Source organism: Ornithorhynchus anatinus, chromosome 5, assembly GCF_004115215.2.
Source record: "Ornithorhynchus anatinus isolate Pmale09 chromosome 5, mOrnAna1.pri.v4, whole genome shotgun sequence".
Classification (NCBI taxonomy): domain Eukaryota; kingdom Metazoa; phylum Chordata; class Mammalia; order Monotremata; family Ornithorhynchidae; genus Ornithorhynchus; species Ornithorhynchus anatinus.
This window is the reverse complement of record NC_041732.1, coordinates 104,569,022-104,584,435: the sequence shown is the minus strand read 5'-3', so window position 1 is coordinate 104,584,435 and position 15,414 is coordinate 104,569,022. Positions and strand designations below refer to the sequence as shown.

At 51.7% G+C, this 15,414-nt stretch overlaps 1 protein-coding gene across 1 annotated transcript in view; it reads left to right on the top strand.

Moving 5' to 3' along the window:
- The window catches only part of ANTXR1 (ANTXR cell adhesion molecule 1), a 183,986-nt gene that overhangs the window by 90,997 nt on the left and 77,575 nt on the right, over positions 1-15,414 (top strand). The gene's annotated exons all lie outside the window — the stretch shown is intronic.

Here is a 15,414-nt window from a genome sequence, read left to right as displayed (position 1 = left end):
ATATTCCCGTTGAATTGGTCGTCCCCTCTCTCGTCCCGCTCTATTAGAAGTCGATGAGCCTTTCTTTATGGTTATTTGTTAAGCGCTCACTATGGGACGAACACTGTACTAAGAGCCGGGGTAGATGATGATGTTGGTATTTGTTAAGCGCTTACTATGTGCAGAGCACTGTTCTAAGCGCCGGAGTAGATACAGGGTCATCGGGTCGTCCCACGTGAGGCTCACAGTTAATCCCCATTTTACAGACGAGGTCACTGAGGCACCGAGAAGTGAAGTGACTCGCCCGCAATCACGCGGCTGACAAGTGGCAGAGCCGGGATTCGAACCCATGACCTCTGACTCCCAAGTCCGGGCTCCTTCCACTGAGCCACGCTGCTTAGGACTTAACCGGGCTGAATACAGTCCCCGTCCCACGTGGGGCGCAAACCAAGTAGGAGGGAGAACGGGTACTCGATCCTCATCTGGCCGGGGAGGAAACCGAGACCCTGAGAAGTGAAATGACTTGCCCAAGGGCACACTCCCCCCCCCCCCCCGTCCTAGCCCCACGGCGTTTATCTGGAATTGGTTTATTTGTTTTAATGTCTGTCTCCCCTTCTACACTGTAAGCGCGCTGTGGGCAGTGAATGTCACTGTTTATTGTTATATTGTGCTCTCCCAAGCGTTTAGTACAGTGCTCTGCACACAGTAGGCACTCAATAGATCCGACTGACTGACTGAAGTGGTGGAGCCTGGATTAGAACCCAGATCCTCTGCCTCTCAGGCCCGGACTCTTTCCGCTAGGCCACGCTACTTCTCTAAGAGAAGGGAAGTGGTCTGCCCAAGGTCACTCAGCAGGCAACTGGTGGAGCCGGAATTAGAACCCAAGTCCTCTGGCTCCCAGACCTGGGCTTTCTCCACTAGGCCATGCTGCTTCTCCGACAGAAGTGAAGCGACTTGCCCAAGGGGACACAGCAGGCAAGCGGTAGAGCCTGGATTAATAATAATAATAATAATGATAATAATAATAATGGCATTTGTTAAGCGCTTACTATGTGCAGAGCACTGTTCTAAGCTCTGAGGGGGTACAAGGTGATCAGGTTGTCCCATGGGGGGCTCCCAGTTAATCCCCATTTGACAGATGAGGTCACTGAGGCCCAGAGAAGTGAAGTGACCCGCCCACAGTCACATGGCTGACAAGCGACGGAGCCGGGATTAGAACCCATGACCTCCGACTCCCAAGCCTGTGCTCTTTCCACCGAGCCACGCTGGGACTCGTTAAGCACGTACCGTGCGCCAGGCCCCACACTAAGCTTTGGGGTGGACAGAAGCAAATCGGGTCAAATTCGAACCCAGGTCCTCTGACTCCCAGGGCCGGGCTCTTCCCACGAGGCCACACCGCTGCCGTCCGCGCGCCCCGGGAAAATGGCTAGTTGGCTCGGGGCTCGGCCTGCGGACGCCGCCAGCCTGGGAGGATTCGAAACGGGGCCGGGACGACCCAGGGGTCGTCGTGGCCGAGCGCCTTCGGGAAGGGGACGGACAGAAATCCGCGGGGAAGCCGGCTGGCTCAGTGGCAAGAGGCCGGGCTTGGGAGTCACAAGTCACGGGTTCGAATCCCAGCTCTGCTGCCGGTCAAATGTGTGGCTTTGGACAAGTCACTTCTCTGGGCCTCAGTTCCCTCATCTGCAAAATGGGGATGAAGACCGGGAGCCCCACGGGGGACGACCCGATCACTCTGCTCCTCGCCTGTGCTTAGAACGGTGCTTTGCACGTAGTAAGCGCTTAACGAATGCCATCGTCATCGTCATCATTATTATTCTTCGAGCTCACTCCTCTCTGAAAGGAGGTCACCTCGCTTCCCCCTTCCAGACGCGACCTCCTCCTCGTCCCGGCTGCCTCCTCTCGGGCCGACACCCCACACGGTTTATGGGGGGGGCGTCTTCCTCAGCCCCACGCAACCTCCCCCACCCCCACGCGGCTCCTCGAAGGTCCGGGATCACCCGCCCCCCCCACCCCCCGTCCCCCGTCCCCATGGTCCCGAATCAGACGCGGCTTTGGGAGTCTGCACAGTCCGGGAGGTCGGTACACAGCCGACCGGCCCCCTTGGCCGAAATTCCTGGCGCTTCCCTATCTCGGCTTGGGATCCCGTCCAGGGAGTTAAGCTGGGTGACAGCGTGGCCCTTCCGGTTGCTGGAAGGAAGACTGCCAACATTTAGAGAGGGGCCCCCGGGATTCTTTTTCACGAACTCTTTTTAGATGAACGGAACCACCCGCCGGGAAGGAGTCCCTCTTGAGGGAGAAGCGGCGAGGCCTAGCGGGCAGAGCCCGGGCCCGGCAGTCAGAAGGACCTGGGTTCCAATCCCGGCTCCGTCGCCGGGTCTGCCGCGGGACCTTGGGGAAGTCGCTTCACTTCTCCGGGCCTCGGCGGCGTGGCTCGGTGGAAGGAGGCCGGGCTTGGGAGTCCGAGGTCGCGGGTTCGAATCCCGCTCGCTGGGTGTCGGTCAGTCGGTCGTATTTATCGGACGCCTACCGTGTGCCGAGCGCCGTACTTAGCCGTTGCGAAAGCCCCGCAGGTCAATACGCTCTGCCACCTGGCAGCTGGGGGACGGTGGGCGAGTCACTTCACTTCTCTGGGCCTCAGTGACCCCATCTGGAAAACGGGGATGAAGACCGGGAGCCCCACGGGGGACGACCCGATGAGCCTCTGTCTACCCCAGCGCTTAGAACAGTGCTCTGCATATAGTAAGCGCTTAACAAATATCAGCCTTATTGATAGTATCTATTGAGCGCTTACAACGTGCAGAGCGGTGTACTGAGCGCTTGGAACGGACAATTCGGCAACAGATAGAGACCGTCCCTGCCCATTGACGGGCTTACAGTCTTGGGGATAAAGACGGTGAGCCTCGTGCGGGGTAGGGACGGTGTCCAACCCGACTTGCTTAGATCCACCCCAGCGCTTAGTACAGTGCCTTGCACAGAGTAGGCGCTGAACAAGTGGCACTATTGTTATCATCATTATTAGAACCCGGGCCTGGGAGTCGGAGGACCAGAGTTCTAATCGCGGCTCCGTCCCCTGTCCGCTGCGGGACCTCGGGCGGGTCACCCTCTCGACTGTACGTTGGTTGTGGGCGGGGAATGTGTCTGTTTACTATTATATCGTACTCCCCCGATGCTCAGTACAGTGCTCTGCGCACAGTAAGTGCTCAGTCGATATGATTAAATAGAATGAATGAATGAATGACCACTATTACAGGGCTCAGTGGAAAGAGAACGGGCTCAGGAGTCAGAGGTTCTGGGTTCGAATGCCGGCTCCGCCACTCGTCAGCTGGGTGACTGTGGGCAAGTCACTTCTCTGGGCCTCAGTGACCCCATCTGTAAAATGGGGATTAAGACTGGGAGCCGCTCGTGGGACAACCTGATGACCTTGTATCTCCCCCCGGCGCTTAGAAGAGCGCTTGGCCCAAACCAAGAGCTGAACAGATGCCACTATTATTACTAGGGAAGCAGCGTGGCTCAGCGGAAAGAGCCTGGGCTTCGGAGGCAGAGGGCATGGGTTCGACTCCCGCCTCTGCCACTTGTCAGCTGTGGGACCGTGGGCGAGTCACTTCACTTCTCTGGGCCTCAGTTCCCTCGTCTGTAAAACGGGGATGAACTGTGAGCCTCCCGTGGGACAAACTGATTCCCCTGTATCTCCCCCAGCTCTTCGAACGGTGCTCTGCACATAGTAAGCGCTTAACAAATACCGACATTATTATTATTGCTATTATTCTCAAATAACTATGGCCTAGCCCAGAGTCCAATCCCTGGATCTCTTTACAGATAAAGCGAAGGAAAGACCATGTTAGCGGCTCTATTCGGCCCAGTTTCGGCCCAATTCTGGCTGAAAATATCCAGAAAAACACACGATTATTTTTGCAGGCTCGTTTGTCTTGGAAAGAGCCTCTCAATACTTTTATCTTCAAGCCACTAAAGAATGCTTGACCGGGGTTTGAAATTCCATTTCGTCTGAGAGTAGAAAAGGAGAGGGAAAGTGTCTTCAAAATTGCGTTTTCCTTCAAGCGCCTCCTGCTTCTCCTAGGCGAGAGAGAAAATGATAAATCAATCAATCGATAAATGGTATTTATTGAGCTCTTGCTGTGCTGAGCACCTGGGGGAGCCCAAAAGGGTGAGCGGACACAATCCCTATCCTCGAGGATCTTCCAGTCTACTGTGTGCAGAGCACTGTACTGGATGCTTGGGAGAGCACAACAGAGTAGATAAACGCGATCTCTGCCCCCAAAGGACTCTCTACTGTGTGCAGAGCACTGTACTGAACGCTTGGGAGAGCACGGCTGAGCGGTAGACACGATTCCTTGCCCAGAAGGAGGACAGGGCGTAGTGGAGAGAGCCTGGGAGTCAGAAGGTCACGGGTTCTAATCCCGGCTCGGCCGCTTGTCTACTGTGTGACCTTGGGCAAGTCACTTCACCGCTCTGGGCCTCGCTTCCCACTGGGACTGTGAGCCCCACGGCGGGGGGGGACGGGGACAGGGACTTTAGCAACGTGGCTAGGGGAAGCAGCGTGGCTCAGTGGAAAGAGCCCGGGCTTGGGAGGCAGAGGTCAGGGGTTCGAATCCCGACTCTGCCACTTGTCAGCCGCGTGGCTGTGGGCAAGTCACTTCACTTCTCTGGGCCTCATCTGTAAAATGGGGATGAAGACTGTGAGCCTCACTTGGGACAACCTGATTGCCCTGTATCTACCCCAGCGCTTAGAACGGTGCTCTGCCATAGCGCTTAACAAATACCAACATTATTATTATTATTATTATTATCAGAGGGGGGAGACGGACAGCACAGCAAAACGAAAGAAGTAGACAGGCTTCAATGCCATCAAAATAGATAAATAGGATCACAGATATCTACACATCATTAATAAAATAAATAGAGCAATAAATCTGTACAAATATGCACGATGTTGTGGGGAGGGGAAGGGGGGAGAGCAGAGGGAGGGAGTCGGGGTGATGGGGAGGGGAGGAGGAGCAGCGGGAAAGGGAGGGCTCAGTCCGGGAAGGCCTCCTGGAGGCCTCAAAAGGCCCCTGGGGATGAAGACGGTGAGCCCCATGTGGGACAGGGACTGTGTCCAACCTGATTAGCTTGTGTCAATCAATAATAATGTTGGTATTTGTTGAGCGTTTACTACGTGCAGAGCACTGTTCCAAGTGCTGGGGTAGATCCAGGGTCATCGGGTTGTCCCACGTGAGGCTCACCGTCTTCATCCCCATTTTCCAGATGAGGTCGCTGAAGCCCAGGGAAGTGAAGTGACTTGCCCACACGCATCCAGCTGATAAGTGGTAGAGCCGGGATTCGAACCCATGACCTCCGACTCCCAAGCCCGGGCTCTTTCCGACAGATGGGATGCCCTAAGTTCGGGGAGCCAGTCCAAAGGCCAAGGCTAAAGGAGTGAAAATGGGGTTTCCTATGATTCTCAAGGAATCAGAGGATTTAGAAATACCAATTCCGGGCCAGGAGGGGTGTCATTTGGAGGAAAAGAAAAAAAAAAGAATGTCAGGGCGAGCAGGTCAGTGGGTTAAACAAACAGGAACAGTACGCCACGGGTCAGATTGTTCTTCCAACTGGTCGAAGGAAAAAAGACGAAAAGAGATTTCCTGGAACTGGATGTGGTGGCTTGCAGGTTTCTAAATGCAGAGCTTCAAAGCCGACTCAAACCCCTCAGCCTTCAGCTCATTTTAGAGTATGTTTTATTCATTCATTCAATGGTATTTATTGAGCGCTTACTATGTGCAGGGCACTGGACCGAGCGCTTGGAATGGACAAACGGGTAACAGATAGAGACGGTCCCTGCCCTTTGACGGGCTCACGGTCTCGTCGGGGGAGACGGACAGAAAAGAACAATAGGGACTTGGGTCGTAGTCGTAGGTAAGCTAGCAAGCTTGTAGTGGGCAGGGATGTACCTGTTTGATGTTGTATTGTGCTTTCCTGAGCGTTTAGTACAGTGCTCTGCACACAGTAAGCACTCACTAAATAATAATAATAATGTTGGTATTTGTTAAGCACTTACTATGTACAGAACACTGTTTCTAAGCGCCGGGGTAGATACAGGGTCAATTAGGTTGTCCCACGTGAGGCTCCCGGTCTTCATCCCCATTTTCCAGACGAGGTCACTGAGGCCCAGAGAAGTGAAGTGACTCGCCCACACTCACACAGCTGCCGAGTGGCAGAGCCGGGATTCGAACCCAGGATCTCTGACTCCCAAGCCCGGCCTCTTGCCACTGAGCCACGCTGCTTCTCTAAAGATGACTGCGTGATCGAAAGGATCTCAAGTGTCGCCGAAAGCATTTCTCCGGATGCTGTTCCAAAAGAAAAGCAATGCCCGTCCGACATTATCATCTTCATCCTCTGTTGAGCGCTTACTATGTGCAGAGCACTGTACTAACTGCTTTGGAGAGTACAGTCAACGAATCAATCGTAGTTATTGAGCGCCTGCTATGTGCAGAGCACTGTTCTAAGTGCATGGGAGAGCACAATCAATCAATCAGTCATATTTACTGAACGCTTACTCTGTGCAGAGCTCTGTATTAAGTGCTTGGGAGAACCCAATCCGTCATATTTACTGAGCGCTTACTATGTGCAGAACACTGTAATAAGTGCTTGGGAGAAGACAATACAAGAGAATTAGCAGACACGTCACAACGGAGTTGGCAGACACGTTCCCTGTCCACAGCGAGGTTACAGTCTAAAGCAGGGAGACAGACATTAAATCATAAATTTTTAGAGAAGCAGCGTGGCTCAATGGAAAGAGCATGGGCTTGGGAGTCCGAGGTCATGGGTTCGAATCCCGGCTCGGCCACTTGTCAGCTGTGTGACTGTGGGCGAGTCACTTCACTTCTCTGGGCCTCAGTGACCTCATCTGGAAAATGGGGATGAAGACTGGGAGCCTCACGTGGGACAACCTGATGACCCTGTGTCTACCCCAGCGCTTAGAACAGTGCTCTGCACATAGTAAGCGCTTAACAAATACCAACATTATTATTATTATTATAAACTTTTATATCATAAATCATAGATCATTTATGATATATACTTCAAATATATTTACCTAAGTGTGGTGGGCTTGAGGAGGGGGCAAATATCAAAAAGTAATAGTAATAATAATAACTGTGGTATTTAAGTGCTTTAATTTATTCATTCGTTCGTTAGTATTTACTGAGCGCTTACTAAGTGCAGAACACTGTAATAAGTGCTTGGGAGAGGGCAATACAAGAGAATTAGCAGACACGTTACAGCGGAGTTGGCAGAGACGTTCCCTGTCCACAGCGAGGTTACAGTCTAAAGCAGGGGGACGACATTAAATCATCAATATTTATATCATAAATCATAGATCATTTATGATATATACTTCAAATATATTTACCTAAGTGTGGTGGGCTTGAGGAGGGGGCAAATATCAAAAAGTAATAATAATAATAATAATAATAATAATAATAACTGTGGTATTTGTTAAGCGCTTTCATTCATTCATTCCTTCTTTAGTATTTATTGAGTGCTTACTACGCGCAGAGCACTGTAATAAGTGTTTGGGAGAGCACAATACAGCAGAATTAGCGGAGACGTTACAACAGAGTTGGCAGACGTGTTCCCTGTCCACAGACAGATTACAACCTAAAGCAGGGGGACAGGCATTAAATCATAAATATTTATATCATAAATCATAGATCATTTATGATATATACTTCAAATATAGTTACCTAAGTGTGGTGGACTTGAGGAGGGGGCATATATCAAATAGTAATAATAATAATAACGGTGGTATTTGTTAAGCGCTTACTAGGTGCCTGGCACTGTGCTAAGCACCAGGGTAGATACAAGTTAATTCAGGATGGACATAGTCTCTGTCCCACATAGAGTTCACAAATCTGAGTAATAGCTTTCAATCAGGAAATCAACTAATCGTGTGTATTGAGCGCTTACCGTTCATTCAGTCGTATTTATTGAGCGCTTACTGTGTGCAGAGCACTGGACTAAGCCCTAAATGAGGTGTCCATCCCCTTGATTCTATTTACTGCGATTAAGGTGTAGTGTTTTTGTCCATCCGTCTCCCCCGATTAGACTGTAAGCCTGTCGGTGGACAGGGATTGTTACCCAATTGTCCGTTCCAAGCGTTTAGTACAGTGCTCTGCACTTAGTAAGCGCTCAATAAATACTATTGAATGAATGAATGAAAGTACAGCACAACAAAAAGCATCGACATTCCTTGCCCACACGAGATCACAATCTAAGAGGGGGGAGACAGACATCGATACGAATAAATAAAATGAGAGATACGGACATCAGCGGTGTGGGGCTGGGAGAGGGGAAGAGCAAAGGGAGCGAGTCAGGGAGACGCAGAAGGGAGTGGGAGATGAGGAAAGGAGGGCACAGTCAGGGAAGGCCTCCTGGAGGAGATGGGCCTTCAGTAGGGCTTTGAAGTGGGGTGAGAGGGATTGTGTGTGGGATTTGAGGCCGGAGGGCGAGCCGGGCCGGAGGAGGGACGTGGGCCCAGGGGTTGGTGACGGGACGGACGAGCCGGAGGCCCGGGGGGGAGGTGAGCGGCGGCAGAGGAGCGGAGCGTGCGGCCCAGGGTGGAGGAGGAGGAGAGAAGGGAGGGGAGGCGGGAGGAGGCCGGGGGACGGACGGCTTCAAAGCCAATGGTGATGAGCTTCTGTTTGATGTGGAGGTGGATAGGCCGCCAGTGGAGTTTTTTGAGGGGGTAAGGGGTGACATGTCCTGAATATTTTTGTAGAAAAATGATGCGGACAGCAGAGCCAAGTAGGGACCGGAGTGGGGAGAGACAGGAGGCCGGGAGGTCAGCGAGGAGGCCGATGCCGTCATCCAGGCGGGAGAGGATGAGGGATTGGATTAACATGGGAGCTGTTTGGATGGAGCGGAAAGGGCGGATTTTAGCCATGTCACGATGGTGGGACCGACAGGATTAGGTGACGGATTGAATATGGGGGTTGGGTGACAGAGAGGAGTCAAAGAACGTCATGGTTACGGGCTTGTGAGACAGGAAGGACAGTGGGGGAGTGCAGTAATTCCTTCAATAGTATTTAGTATTTATTGAGCGCTTACTATGTGCAGAGCACTGTACTAAGCGCTTGGGATGAACAAGTCGGCAACAGATAGAGACGGTCCCTGCCGTTGGACGGGCTTACAGTAATGATAAAGTTGGTATTTGTTAAGCGCTTACTATGTGCGGAGCACTGTTCTAAGCTCTGGGGGAGATACAGGGTCATCAGGTTGTCCCACGTGAGGCTCACAGTCTTCATCCCCATTTTACAGATGAGGTCACTGAGGAACAGAGAAGTGAAGTGACTCGCCCACAGTCACCCAGCTGCCAAGTGGCCGAGCCGGGATTCGAACTCATGACCTCTGACTCCCAAGCCCGGGCTCTTTTCCACTGAGCCACGCTGCTTCTCTAAAAGACACCCTTAAGGAGACGAGAATCAACCGAAGGCTAGTATAGAGTCAGTTGCACCTGCTCTACGATCTTTGGGTCCTCCACTATGGTCATTAGAGCCTAATAGTCACTGTGGTCACTGGGGCTTAATACAGAGTTCAGCCATTCATTCATTCAGTCAGTCCTATTTATTGAGCACTTACTGTGTGCAGAGCACTGGACGACGCACGTGGGAGAGGACGATAGAACAAAAAATAGACACATTCCCTGCCCACAACGAGCTTACGGTCTAGAGTTTACTATTCTAGTGGCAGCGGAGCCTACGCTCTGGTCTGTGGGTCCTTCACTGCGGTCATTAAGGACTACTCTATGATCGCCGAGGCCTAGCGTAGAGTCAGCGGAGCCTACTCTGTGGTCTGTGGGTCTTAACTGTGGTCATTAGGGATTACTCTTTGGTCACTGAGGCCTAGTATAGGGTCAGCATAGGCTACTGTAGGGTCTGTTGGTCTTAACTCTGGTCACTGTGGACAACTCTTGGCTCACTGACGCCTAGCATAGAGTCAGCAGAGCCTACTTTGTGGTCTGTGGGTCCTAACTGTGGTCATTAGGGACTACTCTATGGTCACTGAGGCCTAGCGTAGAGTCAGAGGAACCTACTCTGTAGTCTGTGGGTCTTAACGCTGGTCATTATGGATTATTCTTTGGTCACTGAGGCCTAGGGTAGAGTCAGCAGAGCATTACTCTATGGTCTGTGGGTCTTAACTCTGGTCATTGGGGATTACTCTTTGGTTACTGAGGCCTAGTATAGAGTCAGCATAGGCTACTGTAGGGTCTGTTGATCTTAACTCTGGTCTTTGTGGACAACTCTGTGCTCACTGAGGCCTAGCATGGAGTCAGCAGAGCCTACTTTGTGGTCTGTGGGTCCTAACTGCGGTCATTAGGGACTATTCTATGGTCACTGAGGCCTAGCGTAGAGTCAGCAGAGCCTACTCTATGGTCTGTGGGTCTTAACTGTGGTCATTATGGATTACTCTTTGGTCACTGAGGCCTAGTATAGAGTCAGCATAGGCTACTGTACGGTCTGTTGGTCTTAACTCTGGTCATTAGGGACTGCTCTGTGGTCACTGAGGCCTAGCATAGAGTCAGCAGAGCCTACCTTATGGTCTGTGGGTCCTAACTGTGGTCATTAGGGATTACTCTTTGGTTACTGAGGCCCAGTATAGAGTCAGCATAGGCTACTGTAGGGTCTGTTGATCTTAGCTCTGGTCTTTGTGGACAACTCTGTGCTCACTGAGGCCTAGCATGGAGGCAGCAGAGCCTACCTTATGGTCTGAGGGTCCTAATTGTGGTCATTAGGGTCTATTCTATGGTCACTGAGGCCTAGCGTAGAGTCAGCAGAGCCTACTCTATGGTCTGTGGGTCTTAACTCTGGTCATTAGGGATTAGTCTTTGGTCACTGAGGCCTAGCGTAGAGTCAGCATAGGCTACTGTATGGTCTGTTGGTCTTAACTCTGGTCATTAGGGACTACTCAGTGGTCACTGAGGCCTAGCATGGAGTCCGCAGAGCCTACTTTATGATCTGTTGGTCCTAACTGTGGTCATTAGGGACTATTCTATGGTCCCCGAGGCCTAGCGTAGAGTCAGCGGAGCCTACTCTGTGGTCTGTGGGTCTTAACTCTGGTCATTATGGATCACCCTTTGGTCACTGAGGCCTAGCGTAGAGTCAGCGGAGCCTATTCTATGGTCTATAGGTCTTAATTACGGTCATTAGGGAGTACTCTATGGTCACTGACACCTCGCATCGAGTGAGCGAAGTCCACTCTGTAGTCAGCAATTGGCTTAGGCCCATTCTGGGTTCCTGGGGCTTTATTCACAGCGCGTGACGTCCGAAAGCATTATTCTCCCCAAAATCAGATTCCTGCACATCCCCAGAGGTGGCCAAGCCCAACACCAGGGCTTGGGCCTCTCCCTTCTCTGACCGGGTCAGCCGCTGATCTGGCCAGCGCCGGCAGAGACCCTGGCCAGGGGAGTAGCCTCCCGCCCACCTCCACCTGGGCTTCGGATCCCCCCCCGCTGCAAGCTGACACCCCTGGGGAGCCCGGGGTGACGGAAGCCAGGGCTCCTGGGTTCATTTCACCGCCCGGCCAGGAGCCGAGAGACATCCGTAGGGGGTGGTCTGCCTTTGAGCTGCACCTGCCCAGCCCACCTGTGAGAGCGGAGCTTAATAATAATAAGAATAATTAATAGGAATAATCGTTGAAGATGATTATGTGTCAAGCCCCGTTCTAAGTTAATCGGGTTGGACACCGTCCCTGCCCCACATGGGGCTCACGGTCTCGATCCCCATTTGACAGATGAGGGAACTGAGGCCCAGAGAAGTGAAGTGCCTTGCCCAAGGTCACCCAGCTGACAAGTGGCAGAGTCGGGATTAGAACTCATGACTTTCTGACTCCCAGGCCCGGGCAGGAAAGGGATACTCAGAATCTGGCGCCCGTTCCCAAGCGATTAGTACAGTGCGCTCTAATCTCTCGGCTCCTTAATCCCCTCCATTCCCCGTCTGTGTCATCTATACAGTTGAGTCTGCACCCCCGAGTGTTTAGGTACTCACTCTGTCCTTACCCGAAGCAGCGTGGCTCAGTGGAAAGAGCCCGGGCTTTGGAGTCAGAGCTCATGGATACGAATCCCAGCTCCGCCATTTGTCAGCTGTGTGACCGTGGGGAAGTCACTTCACTTCTCTGTGCCTCAGTTCCCTCATCTGTAAAATGGGGATTGAGACCGCGAGCCCCACGTGGGACAACCTGATTCCCCTGTGTCTACCCCAGCGCTTAGAACAGTGCTCTGCACAGAGTAAGAGCTTAACAAATACCAACATGATGATTATTATTATTATTATTACCCAGGTAGTGCTTATGTACTAGGTGCTTATTATTAATAATAATAATAATAACAACAATAACAGTTATAATAATGATCGTATTTGTTAAGCACTGACTATGTGCCGAGCACCGTTCCAAGCTCCGGGTCAGACAATAAGAAGAAGAAGAATTATAGGATTTGTTAAGCACTTACTATATGTCAGGCACTGTACTAAGCACTGGGGTGGATACAAGCAAATGGGGTTGGACCAGTCCCTGTCCCCCGTGGGGCTCATGGTCTCCATCCCCATTTTCCAGATAAGGGAACTGAGGCCCAGAGAAGTGACGTGACTTGTCCGAGGTTCCATAGCAGACAAATGGCGGAGTCGGGATTAGAACCCATGACCTTCTAACTCCCAGGCCCGGGCTCTCGCCACTAAGCCACGCTGCTTGATAGACGCAAGGTTGTCAGGTTGGACACAATCCCTGGCCCACGTGGGGCTCACGGTCTCAATGTCCGTTTTATAGATGAGGGAACTGAGGCCCAGAGAAGTGAAGTGGCTTGCCCAACGTTCCACAGGAGATATGTGGCAGATTCAGGATTAGAACCCAGGTCCTTCTGGCTCCCAGGCCCAGCACAATGCTTGGCAGATAGTCACACCCAACAGCGTGGCCTCCTGGAAAGATCCCGGGCCTGGGAGTGAGAGGACCCGGATTCCAATCCAGCGCTTAGAACAGTGCCTGGCACATAGTAGGCGCTTAACAAATACCATCATCTTCATCATCATCAATCCTGTCTCCCCCACTTGTCTCTTGTGTGACCTTGGGCGAGTCACTTCACTTCTTTGCACCTCGTTTCCCTCATCTGGAAAATGGGGATTCAATCCCTCTTCTCCCCCCGGCTTAGATTGCCGCCCCTCGATGGACGGGGATCGCGTCCAACCTCATTCTCATTAGTATAATGTTTGGCCCTTAGTAAGAGCTTAGCAAATACTAAAACAACCTTATTTTATTATTTATTATTATTATTTTATTATTCTTATTACCTCTAGGGCACGAGGGATTTTTTTTAAAGGCCTGGGAGGAACTCTGTAAACGAAGGAAGATTTCCTTTTAAATACCCAAGTTATTAAGCAGCGTGGCTCAGTGGAAAGAGCCTGGGCTCGGAAGTCCAAGGTCACGGGTTCTAATCCCGGCTCTGTCGCTCGTCAGCTGTGTGACTTAGGGCAAGTCACTTCACTTCTCTGTACCTCAGTTACCTCATCTGTAAAATGGGGGATGAAGACTGTGAGCTCCACGTGGGACAACCTGATCACCTGGTAACCCCCCCCCAGCGCTTAGAACAGTGTTTAGCACATAGTAAGCGCTTAACAAATACCATCATTATTATTATTATCATCATTTTTGAGGGGACCTCTCCTCCAAAAGGCATTCCCTGATTAAACCTTCTTTTCCCCAGCTCCCTCTTCCCTTCTGTGTCATCTAAACACTTGGCATTTAACAGCCGCCCCACCCTCATCCCCACAGTGATGATAGTAATTCCCGTATTTGTTAAGCGCTTACTACGTGCCAGGCACTATACTAAGCGCTGGGGTGAATCCAAGCAAATCGGGTTGGACCCATTCCCTGTCCCCCGTGGCGCTCCCGGTCTCCATCCCCATCTTCCAGATGAGGGAACCGAGGCCCGGAGGAGCTAAGTGACTTGCCCGAGGTCACGCAGAGGACAAGGGGCGGAGCCGGGATTAGATCCCGTGACCTCCTGACTCCCAGGCCCGGGCTCTACCCACTAGGCCACGCTGCGCCTTCGGTCAGTCGATCGGTCGTATTTATTGAGCACTTACAGTGTGCAGAACACTCTACTGAGCGCTTGAGAAAGTACATCAGGACAGTAGAAGAGACGCATCCCCTGCCCCCAACGAGCTTGTCTACCCATCTATAAATTCAGTCTCATAAATCACTTATATTAATGTCCATCTCCCCCTTTAGACTGTAAGCTCCCTATTATAACGACGGTATTTATTAAGCGCTTACTGTGTGCCGAGCACTGTTCTAAGCTCTGGCTTATGTGCTAGGCCCTCCTTTCCTCTCCTCCCGCTCCCCTCTGCGTCTCCTCGACTGGCTCCCTTTCTTCATCCCCGTCCCCCCGGCCCCGCACCGTTTATATTCGTAATTTCTTTATTAATAATAATGTTGGTATTTGTTAAGCGCTTACTATGTGCAGAGCACTGTTCTAAACGCTGGAGTAGTTGCAGGGTCATCAGGTCGTCCCACGTGAGGCTCACAGCCTTAATTCCCAGTTGACAGATGAGGTAACCGAGGCACAGAGAAGTTATGTGACTTGCCCAGGTCACACAGCTGACAAGTGGGGGATCCGGGATTCGAACCCATGACCTCTGACTCCCAAGCCCGGGCTCTTTCCACTGAGCCACGCTCCTTCTCTATTCATATTAATGCTATCTCCCCCTGTGGATTATCAGCTCCCTGAGGGCAGGGAACCTATCTACCAACCCCTATTTTACTCCCTCGATAATAATAATAATAATGTTGGTATCTGTTAGGCGCTTACTATGTGCCGAGCACTGTTCTAAGCGCAGGGGTAGACACAGGTGAATCAGGTTGTCCCACGTGGGGCTCACAGTCTTCATCCCCATTTTACAGATGAGTAACTGAGGCACAGAGAAGGGAAGTGACTTGCCCACAGTCACACAGCCTCAAGCGCTTAGTACGACGCTGCGCACACAGAAAGCGCTCAGTGAAGACGATCGATCGATCCTTCGGGAAGCGAAGAGGTCTACCCACCCTCCGCGTCCTCCCCAAGTGCTTATAACACAGTGCTCCACGCCCCGTCAACGCTTAATAATAATAATAATAATAATAATAATAATAACGTTGGTATTTGTTAAGCGCTTACTATGTGCAGAGCACTGTTCTAAGCTCTGGGGGAGATACAGGGTATCGGGATGTCCCACGCGAGGCTCACGGTCTTAATCCCCATTTTACAGATGAGGGAACTGAGGCCCAGAGAAGGGAAGTGACTTGCCCACAGTCACACAGCTGATATGTCGGAGCCGGGGTTCGAACCCGTGACCCCTGACCCCCAAGCCCGGGCTCTTTCCACTGAGCCACGCCGCTTCCCTCATAGGTACCATC